Source organism: Carassius carassius, chromosome 27, assembly GCF_963082965.1.
Source record: "Carassius carassius chromosome 27, fCarCar2.1, whole genome shotgun sequence".
In the NCBI taxonomy this organism is placed as follows: Eukaryota; Metazoa; Chordata; class Actinopteri; order Cypriniformes; family Cyprinidae; genus Carassius; species Carassius carassius.
The window spans coordinates 8592850-8618969 of record NC_081781.1 but is presented as its reverse complement, the minus strand read 5'-3'; the positions used below and the strand labels follow the sequence as shown (position 1 = coordinate 8618969).

Here is a 26120-nt window from a genome sequence, read left to right as displayed (position 1 = left end):
GTTTGGTCTTTGACCCTGCAAAAATTTTTTTTTGATCCCGCTAGGTAGCAGTAACCCGAGGAAAAAGAATCAAATTTATATCTCTTTCTAAACCAAATTTATTTTGATTTTACTGAAAGGAGGTATTGATGTTGGTGTTCTTTATGTCTCCATTTTTGATACCTGAATTTAAAAGAGTGCCCTACCTACATACACTGGAGAAAAATTATACAAATGGTCTCAATATACAGAAAACCCTCTGTATTTTAAAAATTTTAACACAGTGGTGGAATATTGCATATATTATATTGCATGTTTTATTGTAATTTTATGATAAACACATAAAAAGTAACTGCAACTGATGAACACAGCTGCATGAATTTGTGCTTAGTGGCCACACCTCCTCAAATTTGGAACCTTAGATCTCAGGCTCTGAATGGACTAGAGTCATGATCGACATGTCTATGGATAGCTACGATCATCAACTTTCTTGATGTATGACTCAACACATGATGATGTCATCAACAACAAGGATAATCCAAGATAAGGTTAATACAAGTTTTTGGCTGCATTGCATGTTTTTTTATCTGCACATCTGAGACATATTACAGTGTAGTTGGGCCATGCATGCTCACAGACATGTGAAAATAGTCAAAATAATTTTGAAGAAAACAACTGAAAGAATTAGCTGATATACAGTTTGGGGCTAGAAGCTATGGAAGTAGTGATCGGTGCAGGAATATGACTCATGTGCTTGCTTGTTCAGATGAGTCATTTTCATCTTTATGATTCTTTTGATAATTTTTTAATGTAAAGTTCATATTCTATAAAATAAAGTCTATGTTTGGAGAGTTTGTGTGATAAATATGAAATTGAATATTGAATGGGGGGGGGGGTCAAATTCAGATCTTATAATCTTCTTTCATGTAACATAAAAGCAAAGGTGATTGGGTTTTCCTGAAAGCTGAGGTTCTGAGCTTTAAAAAGATACCATATATGTCTAGTTTTGTGCTCCACAGCTTATAGATTTTTTTAACATAATGATGATACAATATTGGACCCACGCATGGGTCAAACTGAGGCTGCATTTATGAAGTGGTTAGAAAATTATTTTGGCAAAGCTAACATCATTTAACATTTATTAAATAAGACTTAAATAGCTGATCAAGCATTCATAAAAGTATCTGAGGAATAGGAGCGGTTCGAAGATGCAGTTGTGAAAATGCTGGCTGAAGATAAGTTGCGCTCACCTACAAATGGTTATTTGTATATTACTTAAAATATATAAACACACATTTAATATTATGACCAGTTTAATAGTATTAATGATGTTATGCATTATTATTAATAATGTATATTTCTTATATATAATTGTAATTGTATATAATTTACCAGTTTATAATTTATCCACTTACTAATTCTCCTTAGAAAGAAATCCTGTCCACTTGAAGATGATGGTGCATTGGTATTCTGTAATTTAGAGATTTAAGATATCAGCTGTAAACTATGTACAGTACATCTATCTCAAGGAAGATCTCAAGGATAATATGCATTGTTTTGCTGTGAATTACCCTGGTTCGGTTAGAGCTGAAAAGGTTCCTTAGTGACAGTCTTCCTGCCAGAGCCTCACGGATCTGCAACCATGTATGACAATATGGGTTAAAGCACTGAAGAAGTACTAAATGAATCTAAAATAGTTTCAGTAAAATGATTCTGACAAAATGGTTTGTCAAATTGTCAAGCAACAAAAATCAATTCATACCTTGCTGTCTAAAACCGTTCCAAACACCAAAATAAAGAATCCCTGAAAAATGTATACAAATATATGAGGAAAATTTTACTAGTAAATGATACTAATGCTGTTGAATTTCATTGGGAATAACTTATTTTCCATTAGAATATGTTGTTTTGAGGCTTTGTAAAGAATAGTTATAGAATTATAAAATATACATGCATTACAAGAAAGTGATACCTGCAGTGAATTGAGGAGTGCAAACACCACATGAATGCCTAATTCCTGTGACACCATGGTTCCAATTCCAAATCCCCATGTTAGACAAAAAATAGGAGTCAAAATGGCCACACATTTGGCAATGACCACCAGGGCATGTTTCTCATCTGGTTGAGTTGCAGCACCAACTCCTCTCTTCAACATCTTATACAGAACCACAATCAAAACCCCAAGGTTTATGGCTACAATAGTGAGAGCTGGAACCACAAATGCCAGCAGGGCATTTGATTCATACCAGTTCAGCCAGCATGCATTTCTTTTGGAAACATGATTTTGAGGTCCAGCTGTTGATGCAACCGTAATGACCGCTATGAGCAAAGGTGCACCATAACCAACTATGAAGGCAATGGCCATCATTTTAGCCCTTGACATTTGAGAAAAGACCATGACTGTACGGTAAAAGAGCAACAGTGCTGACATTAACATCCAGAAGAAAAGAGCCAGGTAAAAGAAATGCATGAAGAAAACCACTGGACTGCAGCGACCCACTGAGGTTGGCTGCTCACTTTCTGGGACTGCGGCTCCAATGATAAAACAGACGTTTGCTATCAGCAGAGACACAGCAATGTTGACTATGGAGACATGTCGCATGTAGGATGTTTCATTTCATGTCATTGACCTCCACACAATAGTCTCAATAATCAGGCATATAATCAAGCTGGCCATCGAAATAGCTACGCCAATGTAAGTTATATAGGCTAAGGCTGTGTTATCAATGGAAAACGGTGACATTAGGATTGAAAAAGAGGTTGTATGGTCGCATTCACATGTAATCTTGCCAGTTTCAATCCCTTTACTTTTATAGGACTTTGCTTTACATCCAGTGGAATCCCATGCATCAAGATAAAAGTTCCAAAAGACACACTGAGGATTTCCCAACGACTGATTAGTAATGTCAAACGCAAAAGATATGTTGTTAATCGTTTTGTCAACTTTTACCACAACCACATCTCCATTGATGCGCACATCTGATTTGCTACTGCCGTTCTTACTAGTATCTCGAGTAGGTAGGATACTGTCAAGAGTTGTGAAGACAATGATGGTTATAGGGGTTAATTTAGGAATCTCTGGTATCTGGATCTCAGTAGTTGAGTTTAGCAGGCTCGATATTCCATTATAAAAGGTGCTGTTTGTTACAGTTCTATTCAACTCAATTGATTTTGCATTAATCCTAAAATTGGCATTTGTGAGACGGCTACTTATAGTCTCAATGGCACTCAGAAGTGCTGTGCTGGTGTTATCTGTCCTGTTGTTATTGTTTAAATATTTCCAGGATTCAATGGCAGATGTCAAAACAAGGATATCCACTGTTTTAAGGAAATTCTGAAAATGTTTGAAACAAGTTACAATTTTTTATTAGATGGGAAAATGAATATAATTTAAAAATATTTTATCTTGACAAAGTTTTGATAAGCCACAATCTGACTGATGTATTGTGCATGTAGACATTGTATTGTACATACCTCCATCACCGGCTGATTGATGATAATGTTTTGTGAAACACCAGAAACTTTCACAAGTATTCCAACAATGGTTTGGACAGTCACAGCAGACTGTGTTATCACTTGTGTATTATTCTCTGTAGCAGTACTCAGCTGAGCCACAAATACTGGTATGTCCTGCACCACCAAGACCTAAGTTACAAAGTAGAGAAGAAATGTGAATATCAGGAATATTTTAAATGGATGGTTGATTATGTATTTTTATAAACAGATGATGGTAATTACCGCAGCATCCTTTTCAAGGTTTTTGATAACTTGAAGTATACAGTTTGTCTCTTCAGGCACCCATATACCTGATCTACATCTATATTTTATTGTGCCTTCCTTGCCTTTTTCACAGAGTCCTGTCAAAGTATCACCTTCCTGTCCAGCCCCAAGTGTTCCATCTTTACAGCTGAACACTAGAGTAAATATTTGATTGAGTTTCAGAAAAATATTAAAAACTATTTATTCTCTTTTAGACAGCTGAAACAAACAAATAAACAACAAAAAAAAAAAACACGTGGCAACATCAAAGGATAAAAAAAAGTAAATAAGATTTACCTGCGTCGACTTTATTAACAATAACACTTTTACTGCTGTAGGTGAAACCTTGAAGCACTGGGTTCTTGAGTCGACATGTAAAGGTTTTACTCCCACAATTTCCAGTTTTGATTTTATGTCTTAATGTGATGCATTTGTCCTCTGATTGAATGAAACAAGTAAATACAAATGATTAAAAACATATTAAAACATGGGGAACTGAACAAAGCAATTCACTGCAACTGAAAACTCCAGTTAGTAAATTTTGTAAGAATATATTGCCAGTCAGTATGTACAGTACAACCTGAAGTCACTACTTCATCAGAGGTTATCTGGGTCCACTCCACACTGTACGTCTCTTCACAGCATTTCAGTGAAACAATCTGGTCAACACACTGAAACTTTCTTACATTTTCACCCACTATGATATTGGGAAGTGGTTCAATAACTATATCTTGCCATTGAAAGGAAAGGTATTGTCCTGTCTATGATACATGCATATCGACCTGCAAGAAAAAAAATATATATACACACAAGTTTATGCATTATTATTTAAGATTATGCAATTATTATTTTCTAAAGCAAATACAAGACAGTGCTTTTATAATAATTTTCCTTAAATATACTACAGATAAAGCAATGTATACAATTGTTGTATTAATAGTGCTATAGCATCACACTAATGGCACACAAAAGGATAATTTTTTAAAGAATGTATATATATGTATATATATATATTTTTTTTTTAATCCGACAACAAGCCCTGTACCAAGGACCAGAGCAATACAATTCAGTAACAGTCCCAGAACTTGTCTTGATCTATTACACAGCTGACAGAAAGGGTCAGACTTTCTTTTTATTTTATTTAATAAACATGGAGTGGCATATGCCTTATTGATTAATTTATAATTAATCATTTGGTGAGCTGGGTTTTTAGAGGTAGCAAAACCATTTTCTCAGACATTGTCCCAATCAATCACAGTGTTAAATTCTCTTTTCCAGAAACCCTCAGTTGGAATTTATTCCTTAACCTCTCTCTTAACATTATGGCACGATTCCCGAAACGTTCGTACGCTAAGTATATCTTCTGTAAGTCACACTTTCGTAAGGTTGGTCTAGACCATTCGTAAGCTCTCTCTTAGTGTTGTTTGAGCTCAAGATGCTAGTCACGGCCACTGTGCAGCAGTCTTTAGAAATCAGTGCAGCGCAGTACAAGTCAAACTGTGTTGACAATATTGTGGCTAAACAATGATTTTATGTTATGGACATTTTAAGACTAATAATAAAATATGTTTGCAATGGATACAGGCCTATTCATGAAGTTGTAGTATCAGAGCTAATATGGTGGTAATTAGCCTAGACTATTTCATAATGTCATTAAAGCATTTAAATTGGCAATCACTTTTGATAATTAAAATCTGGCAAACAATTTGGCTCTAAATGCCTAAGATCTATAAATGGGTAAGCATGGTGGTGTCCAGTAAGTGACCAACTATGGCAGCGATCCAACGTGTCCTTGTATTGAATCAAAGACGGCGCCGGCCTAGACAAAACTTAAGCCCTTTTGACATTTTGCCTGACGTGGCTATATATAAAAAAATTGCTGGCATCCCCAGAGTCTTGGGCCTGGTGGATGGCACACTCATCCCTATTGTCAATCCATCAGTGATTGATCAGGCGTACATATCGCGAAAGGGATACGCGGCCATAAACGTGCAGGTTATAGTGGACCATAGCGGAGTGATCTCCGACCTGGTGGCAAGGTCCAGCAAAACTTCAAGTTCCTCTGACGAGAAGCTTGGTGCCCTTTTTTTTACGTTTCTTCCCCACCATATTCTGTATCTAACTCTCTCTCTGTTCATTGTAGATAGGTTGGTTTTTATTGAAAACCAATGACAATCAATACATTAAACAGAAGTAACTGCAACTGCTTGCCAATCAATTCTGGTACCTTACCATTAATATAAAAGTGTATTACATAATTTTTAGAAGTCGTTAAACCCATGTCAAGAAGCGGCAGAAGTGGCACAACGGGATAAGGAGGGTGGATGATTAGCGATGGATACCCGGTTCGTCTAACCGTCACATATTGTGTGAACATATTACTGACCATTTGATAATTTAAATTATAGTCTATATTTTACTGATAACTTAAACAATGTTAAAATAAATTATACTGCGAATAATTTTAGGAATGTTTCATTTGCATAGAACGTGTTGTCTTTCTTAATGCACCTTCGCGTGAAGTGGAAAATCGATTCCTGAGCAATCGATGCCAACTAATTCAGCACCTTCACTTGGGACAGCGCCTTTGTAACGTCAAACGTAAGAGGCAGCATGTTAAGAATGTCCACAACCTAAGGATTTAAATCTTTTTTCATGTCAGGTCCATACAAAAAATAGGGTTGTCCATGTTTCAGAGTGTGTTGTGGGTGTATGAGTGTGAGATTTCCCAGCCAATTTTTTTTTCCCAGTCCACCCTTCATGGAAATGAATGGCGCAGACATGCGGTTTAATTTACTACACATATAGGCCTACTGAAGCTCACAGTGTTTTCAGCCTCTGCCGCCTCAATATGTGAGTACCTGAACACAAACATAATCCCTAGAACTGCTCTGAGTCACTTCATGACTATTTAACTTATTTATATCATCATATCATGTACAAAGAGACAGGGGCGTGCGTAGCCATCTTTTCAGAAGTGAGGGGGACAGAAATTACATATATACGTATATATATATATCCATTTTGTTGCCATAACAATATAATATAAAACATTACAATATAAAATTTCTGTAATCTATATAGCCTACCAGTCAACAGTTTTATAACAGTAAGATTTTTTATGTTTTTAAAGAAGTTTCTTCTGCTCAATAAGCCTGCATTTATTTTATCCAGAATACAGCAAAAGCAGTAATATTGTGAAATATTTTTACTATTTAAAATAACTGTTTTCTATTTGAATATATTTTAAAATGTAATTTATTCCTGTGATCCAAGCTGTATTTTCAGCATCATTACTCCAGTCTTCAGTGTCTCATCCTTCAGAAATCATTCTTATAATGCTGATTTGCTGATTATCAATATTTAAAACATATGAGTACATTTTTTCAGTATTCTTTGATGAATAGAAGGATCCAAAGATCACCATTTATTTGAAATAAAAAGTTTTTGCATTTTTTGGAAAAAAAAATTCATGGAAATTAGTACTTTTATTTTGCAAGGATTCTTTAATTTGATCAAAAGTAATGATAAAGACGTCATTTTACAAAAGATTTCTATTTCATATAAATACTGTTCTTCTGAACTTTCTATCCATCAAAGAAACTTCTAAAAGAAAAAATCTACTCCGCTGTTTTCAACATTATCATTGTTTTTTTGTTTTGTTTTTTTTTTAGCAGCAAATCTGAATATCAGAATTATTTCTGAAGGATCGTGTGAATGGAGTAATGTTGCAAAAAATTCAGCTTTGAAATCTCAATAAATTACATTTTGAAATATATTCAAATAGAAATCAGTTATTTTAAATAGGCTAGTAAAAATATCATGTCATGCGCAGACGGTCCTGTCTCTTTGAGTTTGAATCAATATTTATTCACACCAGCTCTTGAAAACCTCTATGCCAACACACTTGACCGTAAAAGTGCGGGGGACGAATTTCCCGTTATATTAAAAGTGGGGGGGGGGGGCACTTCCCCCGCATAATCTACACCCTTGCAAAGAGACAGCAATGTTTCAAAAAGACAACAACATTTCAGGAGTTTAGTACACAGAATAGGATGTATGCTTATTAGATAACTGTATTTGAGTTGATGTTTATGCTTTTATTTATTATAATTTTTTAATCAACTATTTTTTCCCCAAAACACTGTTAGATGCAGTGTTTAATATCGTTATGCAAAGATTTGTTTTCCAAAACAGTATCTATTAACTATTTCTTTTGATTTTAAATCTGCATTTAATCTCAAAGTAAAAGGCAGAACTAAAGTCTGATTGTGTGGTGGATGTGTTCAAATGTGATCATCTTAATTCAACTGATGAAGGATTGTGAAAGTCTGACAGTATTGAACACTACTGTAAGGTTAAACCTGCATGGTAATGATTACATTATTTTAAATGAGTCCACCCCCCAAGATATTATGTTATAAACATGAGCCGCGTCTAAAAGGCAAAGGGGGAGGTGTTGCTTCATTTTATAACAATGTTTTCTGAATTTTTCAGAGGGTAGGCTTCAAGTATAACTCGTTTGAAGTAATGGTGCTTCATATAACATTATCCAGAGAAACAAATGTTAATGATAAATCCCCTGTGATGTTTGTACTGGCTACTGTATACAGGCCACCAGGGCACCATACAGACTTTATTAAAGAGTTTGCTGATTTTACATCCGAGTTAGTTCTGCCTGCAGATAAAGTTTTAATAGTTGGTGATTTTAATATCCATGTTGATAATGGAGAAGATGCATTGGGATCAGCATTTATAGACATTCTGAACTCTATTGGGGTTAGACAACACATTTCAGGACCTACTCATTGTCGAAATCATACTCTAGATTTAATACTGTCACATGGAATTGATGTTTATAGTGTTGAAATAATGCAGCCAAGTGATATCTCAGATCATTATTTAGTTTTGTGCAAACTTCATATAGCCAAAATTGTAAATTCTACTTCTTGTTACAAGTATGGTAGAACCATCACTTCTACCAAAAAAGACTGCTTTTTAAGGTATCTTCCTGATGTATCCGAATTCCTTAGCATATCCAAAACCTCAGAACAACTTGATGATGTAACAGAAACTATGGACTCTCTCTTTTCTAGCATTTTAAATACAGTTGCTCCTTTACTCTTAAGGAAGGTTAAGAAAACCAATCTGACACCATGGTATAATGAGCATACTCGCACCCTAAAGAGAGCAGCCCGAAAAATGGAGCGCAGCTGGAGGAAAACAAATCTAGAGGTATTTCGTATTGCTTGGCGGGAAAGTAACCTATCCTACAGAAAAGCATTAAAAACTGCTAGAGCCGATTACTTTTCTTCTCTTTTAGAAGAAAACAAACATAACCCCAGGTATTTATTCAATACAGTGGCTAAATTAACAAAAAATAAAGCCTCAACAAGTGTTGACATTTCCCAACACCACAGCAGTAATGACTGTATGAACTACTTTACTTCTAAAAACGATACTATTAGAGATAAAATTGTAACCATTGAGCCGTCAGCTACAGTATCGCATCAGACAGTGCACTATAGACCCCCTGAGGAACAGTTCCACTCATTCTCTACTATAGGAGAGGAAGAATTGTATAAACTTGTTAAATCATCTAAACCAACAACATGCATGTTAGACCCTATACCATCTAAGCTTCTTAAAGAGGTGCTTCCAGAAGTCATAGATCCTCTTCTGACTATTATTAATTCCTCATTGTCATTAAGGATATGTCCCCAAAACCTTCAGACTGGCTGTTATTAAGCCTATCATCAAAAAACCACAACTTGACCCCAAAGAACTAGTTAATTGTAGACCAATCTCGAATCTCCCTTTTCTGTCCAAGATACTTGAAAAGGTGGTATCCTCACAATTATATTCTTTCTTAGAGAAAAATGGTATATGTGAGGATTTCCAGTCAGGATTTAGACCGCATCATAGTACTGAGACTGCTCTCCTTACAGTAACAAATGACCTGCTCTTATCATCTGATCGTGGTTATATCTCTCTATTAGTTCTATTGGAGCTTAGTGCTGCGTTTGACACAAATGACCACAACATTCTTTTGCATAGACTTGAACACTTTGTTGGCATTAATGGAAGTGCATTAGCATGGTTTAAATCGTAATTATATGACCGCCATCAATTCGTAGCAGTGAATGAAGAGGTATCATATCGATCCCAAGTGCAGTATGGAGTACCTCAAGGCTCAGTACTAGGGCCGCTAATCTTCACGCTTTATATGTTACCCTTGGGAGATATCATCAGGAAACATGGTGTTAGCTTTCACTGTTATGCTGATGATACTCAGCTCTATATTTCTTCACGGCCCGGTGAAACACACCAATTTGAAAAACTAATGGAATGCATAATCGATATAAAAAACTGGATGACGAGTAATTTCTTACTGCTAAATTCTGAAAAAACAGAGGTGTTAATTATAGGACCTAAAAACTCTGCATGTATTAACCTAGAACACTGTCTAAGACTTGATGGCTGCTCTGTCAATTCTTTGTCATCAGTTGGGAACTTAGGTGTGCTATTTGATCGCAATCTTTCCTTAGAAATCCATGTTTCTAGCATTTGTAAAACTGCATTTTTCCATCTCAAAAATATATCTAAATTACGGCCTATGCTCTCAATGTCAAATGCAGAATTGTTAATCCATGGATTTATGACCTCAAGGTTAGATTATTGTAATGCTTTATTGGGTGGTTGTTCTGCACGCTTAGTAAACAAACTACAGCTAGTCAAAAATGCAGCAGCAAGAGTTCTTGACCATATTAGCCCGGTCCTGTCAACACTGCACTGGCTCCCTATCAAACATGGTATAGATTTTAAAATATTGCTTATTACTTATAAAGCCCTGAATGATTTAGCACCTCAGTATTTGAATGAGCTCCTTTTACATTATAATCCTCTACGTCCACTATGTTTTCAAAACTCAACAGGCAATTTGATAATACCTAGAATATCAAAATCAACTGCGGGCGGCAGATCCTTTTCCTATTTGGCACCTAAGCTCTGGAATAACCTACCTAACATTGTTCGGGAGGCAGACACACTCTTGCAGTTTAAATCTAGATTAAAGACCCATCTCTTTAACCTGGCTTACACATAACATACTAATATGCTTTTAATATCCAAATCCGTTAAAGGATTTTTAGGCTGCATTAATTAGGTAAACCGGTAACACTTCCCATAACACTCGATGTATTTGCTAAATCATTAAAAGAATGGCATCTACGCTAATATTAGTCTGTTTCTCTCTTATTCCGAGGTCACCGTAGCCACCAGATCCAGTCTGAATCCATTTCAGAGGGTCACTGCAGTCACCCGGATCCAGTACGTATCCAGACCAGATGGTGGATCAGCACCTAGAAAGGACCTCTACAGCCCTGAAAGACAGCGAAGACCAGGACAACTAGAGCCCCAGATACAAATCCCCTGTAAAGACCTTGTGTCAGATGACCACAAGGACAAGACCACAGGAAACAGATGATTCTTCTGCACAATCTGACTTTGCTGCAGCCAGGAATTGAACTACTGGTTTCATCTGGTCAGAGAACTAGCCCTCCAAGGTTTCTCCCAAGGTTTTTTTCTCCATTGTGTCACAGATGGAGTTTCGGTTCCTTGCCGCTGTCGCCTCTGGCTTGCTTAGTTGGTGTCACTTCATCTGCAGCGATATTGTTTACTTGATTGCAAATAAATGCACAGACATTATTTAAACTGAACAGAGATGACATCACTGAATTCAATGACGAACTGCCTTTAACTGTCATTTTGCATTATTCACACACTGTTTTCCTAATGAATGTTGTTCAGTTACTTTGACGCAATGTATTTTCTTTAAAGCGTTATATAAATAAAGGTGACTTGACTTGACTTGGTGTAAATGTTTGAAAATGATTAACAGTTGCAAATAAACATTCATTAGAAATTTAGAAAAGTAATTAGTTACATTACTTTATTAAAGTAATTAAAAAAGTTACACTACTATTACATTTTAAGTAGGGTAACTTGTAATCTGTAACCTATTACATTTCCAAAGTAACCTTCCCAACACTGGTCAAAAGGGAGTAGAGTCATTGTAAGAATCTGAAGCTCTCATAATCTTTTCTGCTGCTTGCAATATTTGATAGGATGGCATATAATTGAACCAAACTTTTCCAGAACTCTCTCAGATATTCCAGTAAAGGATAAATCCTATTGATGCAATGGGCATATAATATTTGTTTCTAAAGCTTGCTATGGGACAGCGAGGTCAACGTCTAGCCACGTCCTAAGTGTCTCATCTGGTATGCTAAATAATAGGACCAAAAATCTGGTAGGGATGAGCCACCATGAGATTTCAGCCTCGGCATATATTTAAGGTGAATTCTAGGCAGTTTATTATTCTACAAGATTTTTGATACTGCTGTATGATTAAACTGGTAGCTGACATAGTGGGTAAGGTTTGAATTTCTGATTTAGCAGCTAAATTAGGGGGCACAAGTATGGATTTGTTCCAATTAATCTTATAACCAGACAGTTTACCAAATGTTTCAAATAATTTTAAGCATTCCTTTACCCGACTTTGTGATGTCTGATATATACAACAAAATGTCATCAGCCTAGAGTTACATTTTATGGGATGCATACATAAAACTTATTGGAACTACTGCAGGACATTGTCTGATCGCTTGAGCCACAGGCTCTAATGATAAATTTAAAAGCAAGGGTGACAGAGGACAACCTTGATGCTTTCTCCTGCCAAGATAAAAGGAAGGGGAGATGTAAGAACCAGTGAGCACTCTGGCATTCAGAATAAATAGTTTTGAGTGCTTGTAGAAAAAAGGAGCCATACCCAAAATGCTCTAGGACAGACCACAAAAATCTCCACTCAATTCTATGGATAGCTACGATCATCAACTTTCTTGATGTATGACTCAACACATGATGATGTCATCAACAACAAGGATAATCCAAGATAAGGTTAATACAAGTTTTTGGCTGCATTGCATGTTTTTTTATCTGCACATCTGAGACATATTACAGTGTAGTTGGGCCATGCATGCTCACAGACATGTGAAAATAGTCAAAATAATTTTGAAGAAAACAACTGAAAGAATTAGCTGATATACAGTTTGGGGCTAGAAGCTATGGAAGTAGTGATCGGTGCAGGAATATGACTCATGTGCTTGCTTGTTCAGATGAGTCATTTTCATCTTTATGATTCTTTTGATAATTTTTTAATGTAAAGTTCATATTCTATAAAATAAAGTCTATGTTTGGAGAGTTTGTGTGATAAATATGAAATTGAATATTGAATGGGGGGGGGGGGGGGGGGTCAAATTCAGATCTTATAATCTTCTTTCATGTAACATAAAAGCAAAGGTGATTGGGTTTTCCTGAAAGCTGAGGTTCTGAGCTTTAAAAAGATACCATATATGTCTAGTTTTGTGCTCCACAGCTTATAGATTTTTTTAACATAATGATGATACAATATTGGACCCACGCATGGGTCAAACTGAGGCTGCATTTATGAAGTGGTTAGAAAATTATTTTGGCAAAGCTAACATCATTTAACATTTATTAAATAAGACTTAAATAGCTGATCAAGCATTCATAAAAGTATCTGAGGAATAGGAGCGGTTCGAAGATGCAGTTGTGAAAATGCTGGCTGAAGATAAGTTGCGCTCACCTACAAATGGTTATTTGTATATTACTTAAAATATATAAACACACATTTAATATTATGACCAGTTTAATAGTATTAATGATGTTATGCATTATTATTAATAATGTATATTTCTTATATATAATTGTAATTGTATATAATTTACCAGTTTATAATTTATCCACTTACTAATTCTCCTTAGAAAGAAATCCTGTCCACTTGAAGAAGATGGTGCATTGGTATTCTGTAATTTAGAGATTTAAGTTATCAGCTGTAAACTATGTACAGTACATCTATCTCAAGGAAGATCTCAAGGATAATATGCATTGTTTTGCTGTGAATTACCCTGGTTCGGTTAGAGCTGAAAAGGTTCCTTAGTGACAGTCTTCCTGCCAGAGCCTCACGGATCTGCAACCATGTATGACAATATGGGTTAAAGCACTGAAGAAGTACTAAATGAATCTAAAATAGTTTCAGTAAAATGATTCTGACAAAATGGTTTGTCAAATTGTCAAGCAACAAAAATCAATTCATACCTTGCTGTCTAAAACCGTTCCAAACACCAAAATAAAGAATCCCTGAAAAATGTATACAAATATATGAGGAAAATTTTACTAGTAAATGATACTAATGCTGTTGAATTTCATTGGGAATAACTTATTTTCCATTAGAATATGTTGTTTTGAGGCTTTGTAAAGAATAGTTATAGAATTATAAAATATACATGCATTACAAGAAAGTGATACCTGCAGTGAATTGAGGAGTGCAAACACCACATGAATGCCTAATTCCTGTGACACCATGGTTCCAATTCCAAATCCCCATGTTAGACAAAAAATAGGAGTCAAAATGGCCACACATCTGGCAATGACCACCAGGGCATGTTTCTCATCTGGTTGAGTTGCAGCACCAACTCCTCTCTTCAACATCTTATACAGAACCACAATCAAAACCCCAAGGTTTATGGCTACAATAGTGAGAGCTGGAACCACAAATGCCAGCAGGGCATTTGATTCATACCAGTTCAGCCAGCATGCATTTCTTTTGGAAACATGATTTTGAGGTCCAGCTGTTGATGCAACCGTAATGACCGCTATGAGCAAAGGTGCACCATAACTAACTATGAAGGCAATGGCCATCATTTTAGCCCTTGACATTTGAGAAAAGACCATGACTGTACGGTAAAAGAGCAACAGTGCTGACATTAACATCCAGAAGAAAAGAGCCAGGTAAAAGAAATGCATGAAGAAAACCACTGGACTGCAGCGACCCACTGAGGTTGGCTGCTCACTTTCTGGGACTGCGGCTCCAATGATAAAACAGATGTTTGCTATCAGCAGAGACACAGCAATGTTGACTATGGAGACATGTCGCATGTAGGATGTTTCATTTCATGTCATTGACCTCCACACAATAGTCTCAATAATCAGGCATATAATCAAGCTGGCCATCGAAATAGCTACGCCAATGTAAGTTATATAGGCTAAGGCTGTGTTATCAATGGAAAACGGTGACATTAGGATTGAAAAAGAGGTTGTATGGTCGCATTCACATGTAATCTTGCCAGTTTCAATCCCTTTACTTTTATAGGACTTTGCTTTACATCCAGTGGAATCCCATGCATCAAGATAAAAGTTCCAAAAGACACACTGAGGATTTCCCAACGACTGATTAGTAATGTCAAACGCAAAAGATATGTTGTTAATCGTTTTGTCAACTTTTACCACAACCACATCTCCATTGATGCGCACATCTGATTTGCTACTGCCGTTCTTACTAGTATCTCGAGTAGGTGGGATACTGTCAAGAGTTGTGAAGACAATGATGGTTATAGGGGTTAATTTAGGAATCTCTGGTATCTGGATCTCAGTAGTTGAGTTTAGCAGGCTCGATATTCCATTATAAAAGGTGCTGTTTGTTACAGTTCTATTCAACTGAATTGATTTTGCATTAATCCTAAAATTGGCATTTGTGAGACGGCTACTTATAGTCTCAATGGCACTCAGAAGTGCTGTGCTGGTGTTATCTGTCCTGTTGTTATTGTTTAAATATTTCCAGGATTCAATGGCAGATGTCAAAACAAGGATATCCACTGTTTTAAGGAAATTCTGAAAATGTTTGAAACAAGTTACAATTTTTTATTAGATGGGAAAATGAATATAATTTAAAAATATTTTATCTTGACAAAGTTTTGATAAGCCACAATCTGACTGATGTATTGTGCATGTAGACATTGTATTGTACATACCTCCATCACCGGCTGATTGATGATAATGTTTTGTGAAACACCAGAAACTTTCACAAGTATTCCAACAATGGTTTGGACAGTCACAGCAGACTGTGTTATCACTTGTGTATTATTCTCTGTAGCAGTACTCAGCTGAGCCACAAATACTGGTATGTCCTGCACCACCAAGACCTAAGTTACAAAGTAGAGAAGAAATGTGAATATCAGGAATATTTTAAATGGATGGTTGATTATGTATTTTTATAAACAGTTGATGGTAATTACCGCAGCATCCTTTTCAAGGTTTTTGATAACTTGAAGTATACAGTTTGTCTCTTCAGGCACCCATATACCTGATCTACATCTATATTTTATTGTGCCTTCCTTGCCTTTTTCACAGAGTCCTGTCAAAGTATCACCTTCCTGTCCAGCCCCAAGTGTTCCATCTTTACAGCTGAACACTAGAGTAAATATTTGATTGAGTTTCAGAAAAATATTAAAAACTATTTATTCTCTTTTAGACAGCTGAAACAAACAAATAAACAACAAAAAAAAAAACACGTGGCAACATCAAAGGATAAAAAAAAGTAAATAAGATTTACCTGCGTCGACTTTATTAACAATAACACTTTTACTGCTGTAGGTGAAACCTTGAAGCACTGGGTTCTTGAGTCGACATGTAAAGGTTTTACTCCCACAATTTCCAGTTTTGATTTTATGTCTTAATGTGATGCATTTGTCCTCTGATTGAATGAAACAAGTAAATACAAATGATTAAAAACATATTAAAACATGGGGAACTGAACAAAGCAATTCACTGCAACTGAAAACTCCAGTTAGTAAATTTTGTAAGAATATATTGCCAGTCAGTATGTACAGTACAACCTGAAGTCACTACTTCATCAGAGGTTATCTGGGTCCACTCCACACTGTACGTCTCTTCACAGCATTTCAGTGAAACAATCTGGTCAACACACTGAAACTTTCTTACATTTTCACCCACTATGATATTGGGAAGTGGTTCAATAACTATATCTTGCCATTGAAAGGAAAGGTATTGTCCTGTCTATGATACATGCATATCGACCTGCAAGAAAAAAAATATATATACACACAAGTTTATGCATTATTATTTAAGATTATGCAATTATTATTTTCTAAAGCAAATACAAGACAGTGCTTTTATAATAATTTTCCTTAAATATACTACAGATAAAGCAATGTATACAATTGTTGTATTTATAGTGCTATAGCATCACACTAATGGCACACAAAAGGATAATTTTTTAAAGAATGTATATATATGTATATATATATATATTTTTTTTAATCCGACAACAAGCCCTGTACCAAGGACCAGAGCAATACAATTCAGTAACAGTCCCAGAACTTGTCTTGATCTATTACACAGCTGACAGAAAGGGTCAGACTTTCTTTTTATTTTATTTAATAAACATGGAGTGGCATATGCCTTATTGATTAATTTATAATTAATCATTTGGTGAGCTGGGTTTTTAGAGGTAGCAAAACCATTTTCTCAGACATTGTCCCAATCAATCACAGTGTTAAATTCTCTTTTCCAGAAACCCTCAGTTGGAATTTATTCCTTAACCTCTCTCTTAACATTATGGCACGATTCCCGAAACGTTCGTACGCTAAATATATCTTCTGTAAGTCACACTTTCGTAAGGTTGGTCTAGACCATTCGTAAGCTCTCTCTTAGTGTTGTTTGAGCTCAAGATGCTAGTCACGGCCACTGTGCAGCAGTCTTTAGAAATCAGTGCAGCGCAGTACAAGTCAAACTGTGTTGACAATATTGTGGCTAAACAATGATTTTATGTTATGGACATTTTAAGACTAATAATAAAATATGTTTGCAATGGATACAGGCCTATTCATGAAGTTGTAGTATCAGAGCTAATATGGTGGTAATTAGCCTAGACTATTTCATAATGTCATTAAAGCATTTAAATTGGCAATCACTTTTGATAATTAAAATCTGGCAAACAATTTGGCTCTAAATGCCTAAGATCTATAAACGGGTAAGCATGGTGGTGTCCAGTAAGTGACCAACTATGGCAGCGATCCAACGTGTCCTTGTATTGAATCAAAGACGGCGCCGGCCTAGACAAAACTTAAGCCCTTTTGACATTTTGCCTGACGTGGCTATATATAAAAAAATTGCTGGCATCCCCAGAGTCTTGGGCCTGGTGGATGGCACACTCATCCCTATTGTCAATCCATCAGTGATTGATCAGGCGTACATATCGCGAAAGGGATACGCGGCCATAAACGTGCAGGTTATAGTGGACCATAGCGGAGTGATCTCCGACCTGGTGGCAAGGTCCAGCAAAACTTCAAGTTCCTCTGACGAGAAGCTTGGTGCCCTTTTTTTACGTTTCTTCCCCACCTTATTCTGTATCTAACTCTCTCTCTGTTCATTGTAGATAGGTTGGTTTTTATTGAAAACCAATGACAATCAATACATTAAACAGAAGTAACTGCAACTGCTTGCCAATCAATTCTGGTACCTTACCATTAATATAAAAGTGTATTACATAATTTTTAGAAGTTGTTAAACCCATGTCAAGAAGCGGCAGAAGTGGCACAACGGGATAAGGAGGGTGGATGATTAGCGATGGATACCCGGTTCGTCTAACCGTCACATATTGTGTGAACATATTACTGACCATTTGATAATTTAAATTATAGTCTATATTTTACTGATAACTTAAACAATGTTAAAATAAATTATACTGCGAATAATTTTAGGAATGTTTCATTTGCATAGAATGTGTTGTCTTTCTTAATGCACCATCGCGTGAAGTGGAAAATCGATTCCTGAGCAATCGATGCCAACTAATTCAGCACCTTCACTTGGGACAGCGCCTTTGTAACGTCGAACGTAAGAGGCAGCGTGTTAAGAATGTCCACAACCTAAGGATTTAAATCTTTTTTCATGTCAGGTCCATACAAAAAATAGGGTTGTCCATGTTTCAGAGTGTGTTGTGGGTGTATGAGTGTGAGATTTCCCAGCCAATTTTTTTTTCCCAGTCCACCCTTCATGGAAATGAATGGCGCAGACATGCGATTTAATTTACTACACATATAGGCCTACTGAAGCTCACAGTGTTTTCAGCCTCTGCCGCCTCAATATGTGAGTACCTGAACACAAACATAATCCCTAGAACTGCTCTGAGTCACTTCATGACTATTTAACTTATTTATATCATCATATCATGTACAAAGAGACAGGGGCGTACGTAGCCATCTTTTCAGAAGTGAGGGGGACAGAAATTACATATATACGTATATATATATATATATCCATTTTGTTGCCATAACAATATAATATAAAACATTACAATATAAAATTTCTGTAATCTATATAGCCTACCAGTCAACAGTTTTATAACAATATAACAGTTATAACAGTTTATAACAGTTATTTAAAATAACTGGTTTCTATTTGAATATATTTTAAAATGTAATTTATTCCTGTGATCCAAGCTGTATTTTCAGCATCATTACTCCAGTCTTCAGTGTCTCATCCTTCAGAAATCATTCTGATAATGCTGATTTGCTGATTATCAATATTTAAAACATATGAGTACATTTTTTTCAGTATTCTTTGATGAATAGAAGGATCCAAAGATCACCATTTATTTGAAATAAAAAGTTTTTGCATTTTTTGGAAAAAAAAAATCATGGAAATTAGTACTTTTATTTTGCAAGGATTCTTTAATTTGATCAAAAGTAATGATAAAGACGTCATTTTACAAAAGATTTCTATTTCATATAAATACTGTTCTTCTGAACTTTCTATCCATCAAAGAAACTTCTAAAAGAAAAAATCTACTCCGCTGTTTTCAACATTATCATTGGTTTTTTGTTTTGTTTTTTTTTTAGCAGCAAATCTGAATATCAGAATTATTTCTGAAGGATCGTGTGAATGGAGTAATGTTGTAAAAAATTCAGCTTTGAAATCTCAATAAATTACATTTTGAAATATATTCAAATAGAAATCAGTTATTTTAAATAGGCTAGTAAAAATATCATGTCATGCGCAGACGGTCCTGTCTCTTTGAGTTTGAATCAATATTTATTCACACCAGCTCTTGAAAACCTCTATGCCAACACACTTGACCGTAAAAGTGCGGGGGACGAATTTCCCGTTATATTAAAAGTGGGGGGGGGGGGGGGCACTTCCCCCGCATAATCTACACCCTTGCAAAGAGACAGCAATGTTTCAAAAAGACAACAACATTTCAGGAGTTTAGTACACAGAATAGGATGTATGCTTATTAGATAACTGTATTTGAGTTGATGTTTATGCTTTTATTTATTATAATTTTTTAATCAACTATTTTTTCCCCAAACCACTGTTAGATGCAGTGTTTAATATCGTTATGCAAAGATTTGTTTTCCAAAACAGTATCTATTAACTATTTCTTTTGATTTAAAATCTGCATTTAATCTCAAAGTAAAAGGCAGAACTAAAGTCTGATTGTGTGGTGGATGTGTTCAAATGTGATCATCTTAATTCAACTGATGAAGGATTGTGAAAGTCTGACAGTATTGAACACTACTGTAAGGTTAAACCTGCATGGTAATGATTACATTATTTTAAATGAGTCCACCCCCCAAGATATTATGTTATAAACATGAGCCGCGTCTAAAAGGCAAAGGGGGAGGTGTTGCTTCATTTTATAACAATGTTTTCAGAATTTTTCAGAGGGTAGGCTTCAAGTATAACTCGTTTGAAGTAATGGTGCTTCATATAACATTATCCAGAGAAACAAATGTTAATGATAAATCCCCTGTGATGTTTGTACTGGCTACTGTATACAGGCCACCAGGGCACCATACAGACTTTATTAAAGAGTTTGCTGATTTTACATCCGAGTTAGTTCTGCCTGCAGATAAAGTTTTAATAGTTGGTGATTTTAATATCCATGTTGATAATGGAAAAGATGCATTGGGATCAGCATTTATAGACATTCTGAACTCTATTGGGGTTAGACAACACATTTCAGGACCTACTCATTGTCGAAATCATACTCTAGATTTAATACTGTCACATGGAATTGATGTTTATAGTGTTGAAATAATGCAGCCAAGTGATATCTCAGATCATTATTTAGTTTTGTGCAAACTTCATATAGCCAAAATTGTAAATTCTACTTCTTGTTACAAGTATGGTAGAACCATCACTTCTACCAAAAAAGACTGCTTTTTAAGGTATCTTCCTGATGTATCCGAATTCCTTAGCATATCCAAAACCTCAGAACAACTTGATGATGTAACAGAAACTATGGACTCTCTCTTTTCTAGCATTTTAAATACAGTTGCTCCTTTACTCTTAAGGAAGGTTAAGAAAACCAATCTGACACCATGGTATAATGAGCATACTCGCACCCTAAAGAGAGCAGCCCGAAAAATGGAGCTAGAGGTAGAGGTATTTCGTATTGCTTGGCGGGAAAGTAACCTATCCTACAGAAAAGCATTAAAAACTGCTAGAGCCGATTACTTTTCTTCTCTTTTAGAAGAAAACAAACATAACCCCAGGTATTTATTCAATACAGTGGCTAAATTAACAAAAAATAAAGCCTCAACAAGTGTTGACATTTCCCAACATCACAGCAGAAATGACTGTATGAACTACTTTACTTCTAAAATCGATACTATTAGAGATAAAATTGTAACCATTGAGCCGTCAGCTACAGTATCGCATCAGACAGTGCACTATAGACCCCCTGAGGAACAGTTCCACTTATTCTCTACTATAGGAGAGGAAGAATTGTATAAACTTGTTAAATCATCTAAACCAACCACATGCATGTTAGACCCTATACCATCTAAGCTTCTTAAAGAGGTGCTTCCAGAAGTCATAGATCCTCTTCTGACTATTATTAATTCCTCATTGTCATTAAGGATATGTCCCCAAAACCTTCAGACTGGCTGTTATTAAGCCTATCATCAAAAAACCACAACTTGACCCCAAATAACTAGTTAATTGTAGACCAATCTCGAATCTCCCTTTTCTGTCCAAGATACTTGAAAAGGTGGTATCCTCACAATTATATTCTTTCTTAGAGAAAAATGGTATATGTGAGGATTTCCAGTCAGGATTTAGACCGCATCATAGTACTGAGACTGCTCTCCTTACAGTTACAAATGACCTGCTCTTATCATCTGATCGTGGTTATATCTCTCTATTAGTTCTATTGGAGCTTAGTGCTGCGTTTGACACAAATGACCACAACATTCTTTTGCATAGACTTGAACACTTTGTTGGCATTAATGGAAGTGCATTAGCATGGTTTAAATCGTAATTATATGACCGGCATCAATTCGTAGTAGTGAATGAAGAGGTATCATATCGATCCCAAGTGCAGTATGGAGTACCTCAAGGCTCAGTACTAGGGCCGCTAATCTTCACGCTTTATATGTTACCCTTGGGAGATATCATCAGGAAACATGGTGTTAGCTTTCACTGTTATGCTGATGATACTCAGCTCTATATTTCTTCACGGCCCGGTGAAACACACCAATTTGAAAAACTAATGGAATGCATAATCGATATAAAAAACTGGATGACGAGTAATTTCTTACTGCTAAATTCTGAAAAAACAGAGGTGTTAATTATAGGACCTAAAAACTCTGCATTTATTAACCTAGAACACTGTCTAAGACTTGATGGCTGCTCTGTCAATTCTTTGTCATCAGTTGGGAACCTAGGTGTGCTATTTGCTCGCAATCTTTCCTTAGAAATCCATGTTTCTAGCATTTGTAAAACTGCATTTTTCCATCTCAAAAATATATCTAAATTACGGCCTATGCTCTCAATGTCAAATGCAGAAATGTTAATCCATGGATTTATGACCTCAAGGTTAGATTATTGTAATGCTTTATTGGGTGGTTGTTCTGCACGCTTAGTAAACAAACTACAGCTAGTCAAAAATGCAGCAGCAAGAGTTCTTGACCATATTAGCCCGGTCCTGTCAACACTGCACTGGCTCCCTATCAAACATTGTATAGATTTTAAAATATTGCTTATTACTTATAAAGCCCTGAATGATTTAGCACCTCAGTATTTGAATGAGCTCCTTTTACATTATAATCCTCTACGTCCACTATGTTTTCAAAACTCAACAGGCAATTTGATAATACCTAGAATATCAAAATCAACTGCGGGCGGCAGATCCTTTTCCTATTTGGCACCTAAGCTCTGGAATAACCTACCTAACATTGTTCGGGAGGCAGACACACTCTTGCAGTTTAAATCTAGATTAAAGACCCATCTCTTTAACCTGGCTTACACATAACATACTAATATGCTTTTAATATCCAAATCTGTTAAAGGATTTTTAGGTTGCATTAATTAGGTAAACCGGTAACACTTCCCATAACACCCAATGTATTTGCTACATCATTAAAAGAATGGCATCTACGCTAATATTAGTCTCTTATTCCGAGGTCACCGTAGCCACCAGATCCAGTCTGAATCCATTTCAGAGGGTCACTGCAGTCACCCGGATCCAGTACGTATCCAGACCAGATGGTGGATCAGCACCTAGAAAGGACCTCTACAGCCCTGAAAGACAGCGGAGACCAGGACAACTAGAGCCCCAGATACAGATCCCCTGTAAAGACCTTGTGTCAGATGACCACAAGGACAAGACCACAGGAAACAGATAATTCTTCTGCACAATCTGACTTTGCTGCAGCCAGGAATTGAACTACTGGTTTCATCTGGTCAGAGAACTAGCCCTCCAATGTTTCTCCCAAGGTTTTTTTCTCCATTGTGTCACAGATGGAGTTTCGGTTCCTTGCCGCTGTCGCCTCTGGCTTGCTTAGTTGGTGTCACTTCATCTGCAGCGATATTGTTTACTTGATTGCAAATAAATGCACAGACATTATTTAAACTGAACAGAGATGACATCACTGAATTCAATGACGAACTGCCTTTAACTGTCATTTTGCATTATTCACACACTGTTTTCCTAATGAATGTTGTTCAGTTACTTTGACGCAATGTATTTTCTTTAAAGCATTATATAAATAAAGGTGACTTGACTTGACTTGGTGTAAATGTTTGAAAATGATTAACAGTTGCAAATAAACATTCATTAGAAATTTAGAAAAGTAATTAGTTACATTACTTTATTAAAGTAATTAAAAAAGTTACACTACTATTACATTTTAAGTAGGGTAACTTGTAATCTGTAACCTATTACATTTCCAAAGTAACCTTCCCAACACTGGTCAAAAGGGAGTAGAGTCATTGTAAGAATCTGAAGCTCTCATAATCTTTTCTGCTGCTTGCAATATTTGATAGGATGGCATATAATTGAACCAAACTTTTCCAGAACTCTCTCAGATATTCCAGTAAAGGATAAATCCTGTTGATGCAATGGGCATATAATATTTGTTTCTAAAGCTTGCTATGGGACAGCGAGGTCAACGTCTAGCCACGTCCTAAGTGTCTCATCTGGTATGCTAAATAATAGGACCAAAAATCTGGTAGGGATGAGCCACCATAAGATTTCAGCCTCGGCATATATTTAAGGCGAATTCTAGGCAGTTTATTATTCTACAAGATTTTTGATACTGCTGTATGATTAAACTGGTGGGTAAGGTTTGAATTTCTGATTTAGCAGCTAAATTAGGGGGCACAAGTATGGATTTGTTCCAATTAATCTTATAACCAGACAGTTTACCAAATGTTTCAAATAATTTTAAGCATTCCTTTACCCGACTTTGTGATGTCTGATATATACAACAAAATGTCATCAGCCTAGAGTTACATTTTATGGGATGCATACATAAAACTTATTGGAACTACTGCAGGACATTGTCTGATCGCTTGAGCCACAGGCTCTAATGATAAATTTAAAAGCAAGGGTGACAGAGGACAACCTTGATGCTTTCTCCTGCCAAGATAAAAGGAAGGGGAGATGTAAGAACCAGTGAGCACTCTGGCATTCAGAATAAATAGTTTTGAGTGCTTGTAGAAAAAAGGAGCCATACCCAAAATGCTCTAGGACAGACCACAAAAATCTCCACTCAATTCTGTCCAATTTCTCTGTCCCAAGAGTCTGTGGATAGAAGGCTAATAGGCCAGTAACTAGAACATTAAAATGAGTCATTCCCTTTCTTCAGCAGCAAAGTCATTAAAGCTGTGGATTGGTCCCTGTGTAAAGCCCCCTTTTCTAATGCAAAGTTAAGATAATTAAGAATCATGGGAGCTTTTATGTCCCATAATAACTTCATTAAATCTGGGGGAATCCCATCTAACTCAGGGGCTTTATAACTACTCAAGTCTTATAGCCGATATACTAGCCTTAGATTCTACTCAACTTTCAACCTCAAAGCCAATAGCTTAGAAGAGCATTCTCCATGAAAATAATATGATTGTCTGTTATGATGTATGATGAATTCAGCTATCCGAATCCTGCCAAATCCTGCTGGAAAATGAAATCAGCATCTTTAAAAAGCTGGTCAGCATAAGGAAGCATGAAGTGCTCCGAAATTTCTTGGTAAACGGCTGCAGTGACTTTGGTTTTCAAAAAACACAATGGAACAACATCAGTAGATGACACTGTACCCCAAATCATCACAGACTGTGGAAACTTAACACTGGACTTCAAGCAACTTGGGCTATGAGCTTCTCCAAAGGCCATGTCCCAAATTGCACCCTAATCCCTGGCAGTCTTCCTCTGAGTCCGCACTTTTGTGAATAAATGATTGTAACATTAATTGCATTTAACGTTATCTGTCTGTCATGCTTTTTGTATACTGTACAGAAATGTTTAGGTTTAGAGGTAGGAGTGTGTTTAGTGACTATAAAATGTTTTAATGCTATCAAGCTTAACCTCCACAGTGTTTTTTGTTTATTTAAATTTTTTTGCATTAATGAAGAGCTGTTTGCATGTTGTCAAAATTATTTCTTATCAGATGAACATCCTCTTTAACTCCAAGTTTATCCGCTTTTATATTTTGAGAATTCTTCTTTAAACAGTTCCCTGATGAAGCTAAGGTGCATTTTTAACTCGTTGGCAACGATGGCATGAAGTTCCCCCTCTGGAACATAATTAGGGTTCCTTTTCAGGAACTCGAGCTGCGTCGAAACGCTTTTGGGGAACGTCCCTGACGAGACCGACTCTGAATATTGTATGCGTATGCCATCGGAAAGGCGTGACGTCACGGGCGGGGTGACGTAGCAACCAGGAAGCTATAAAAGCACGTGCCGTGCAGCTGGCTTCAGCTTCGAATCTGTCAGCAAGCGCTCTGTGTGTGCATGTCAAAAGTCTGTCCTGTTGGTCCTATTTATTGTTGTCTGTCCCTTAGCCATTAAAAGATCGCTAAAACAGCTCAATATGCCAAAACAAAAGCAAAAGACCAAACATATGAAGGGCGATTCCAAGCCACATTATAGATTGTGTGTTCCTCCCTGCCCTCGCTACATTACGAGTGGGGATACACACAGTCTGTGCGTGGCTTGCCTGG

The 26120-nt window shown here is 36.2% G+C and overlaps 1 pseudogene; it reads right to left on the bottom strand.

Moving 5' to 3' along the window:
- Window positions 1–185: 185 nt before the first annotated feature.
- LOC132107400 (uncharacterized) lies at window positions 186–17153 on the bottom strand (annotated as a pseudogene).
- Between the last annotated feature and the right edge of the window lie 8967 nt (window positions 17154–26120).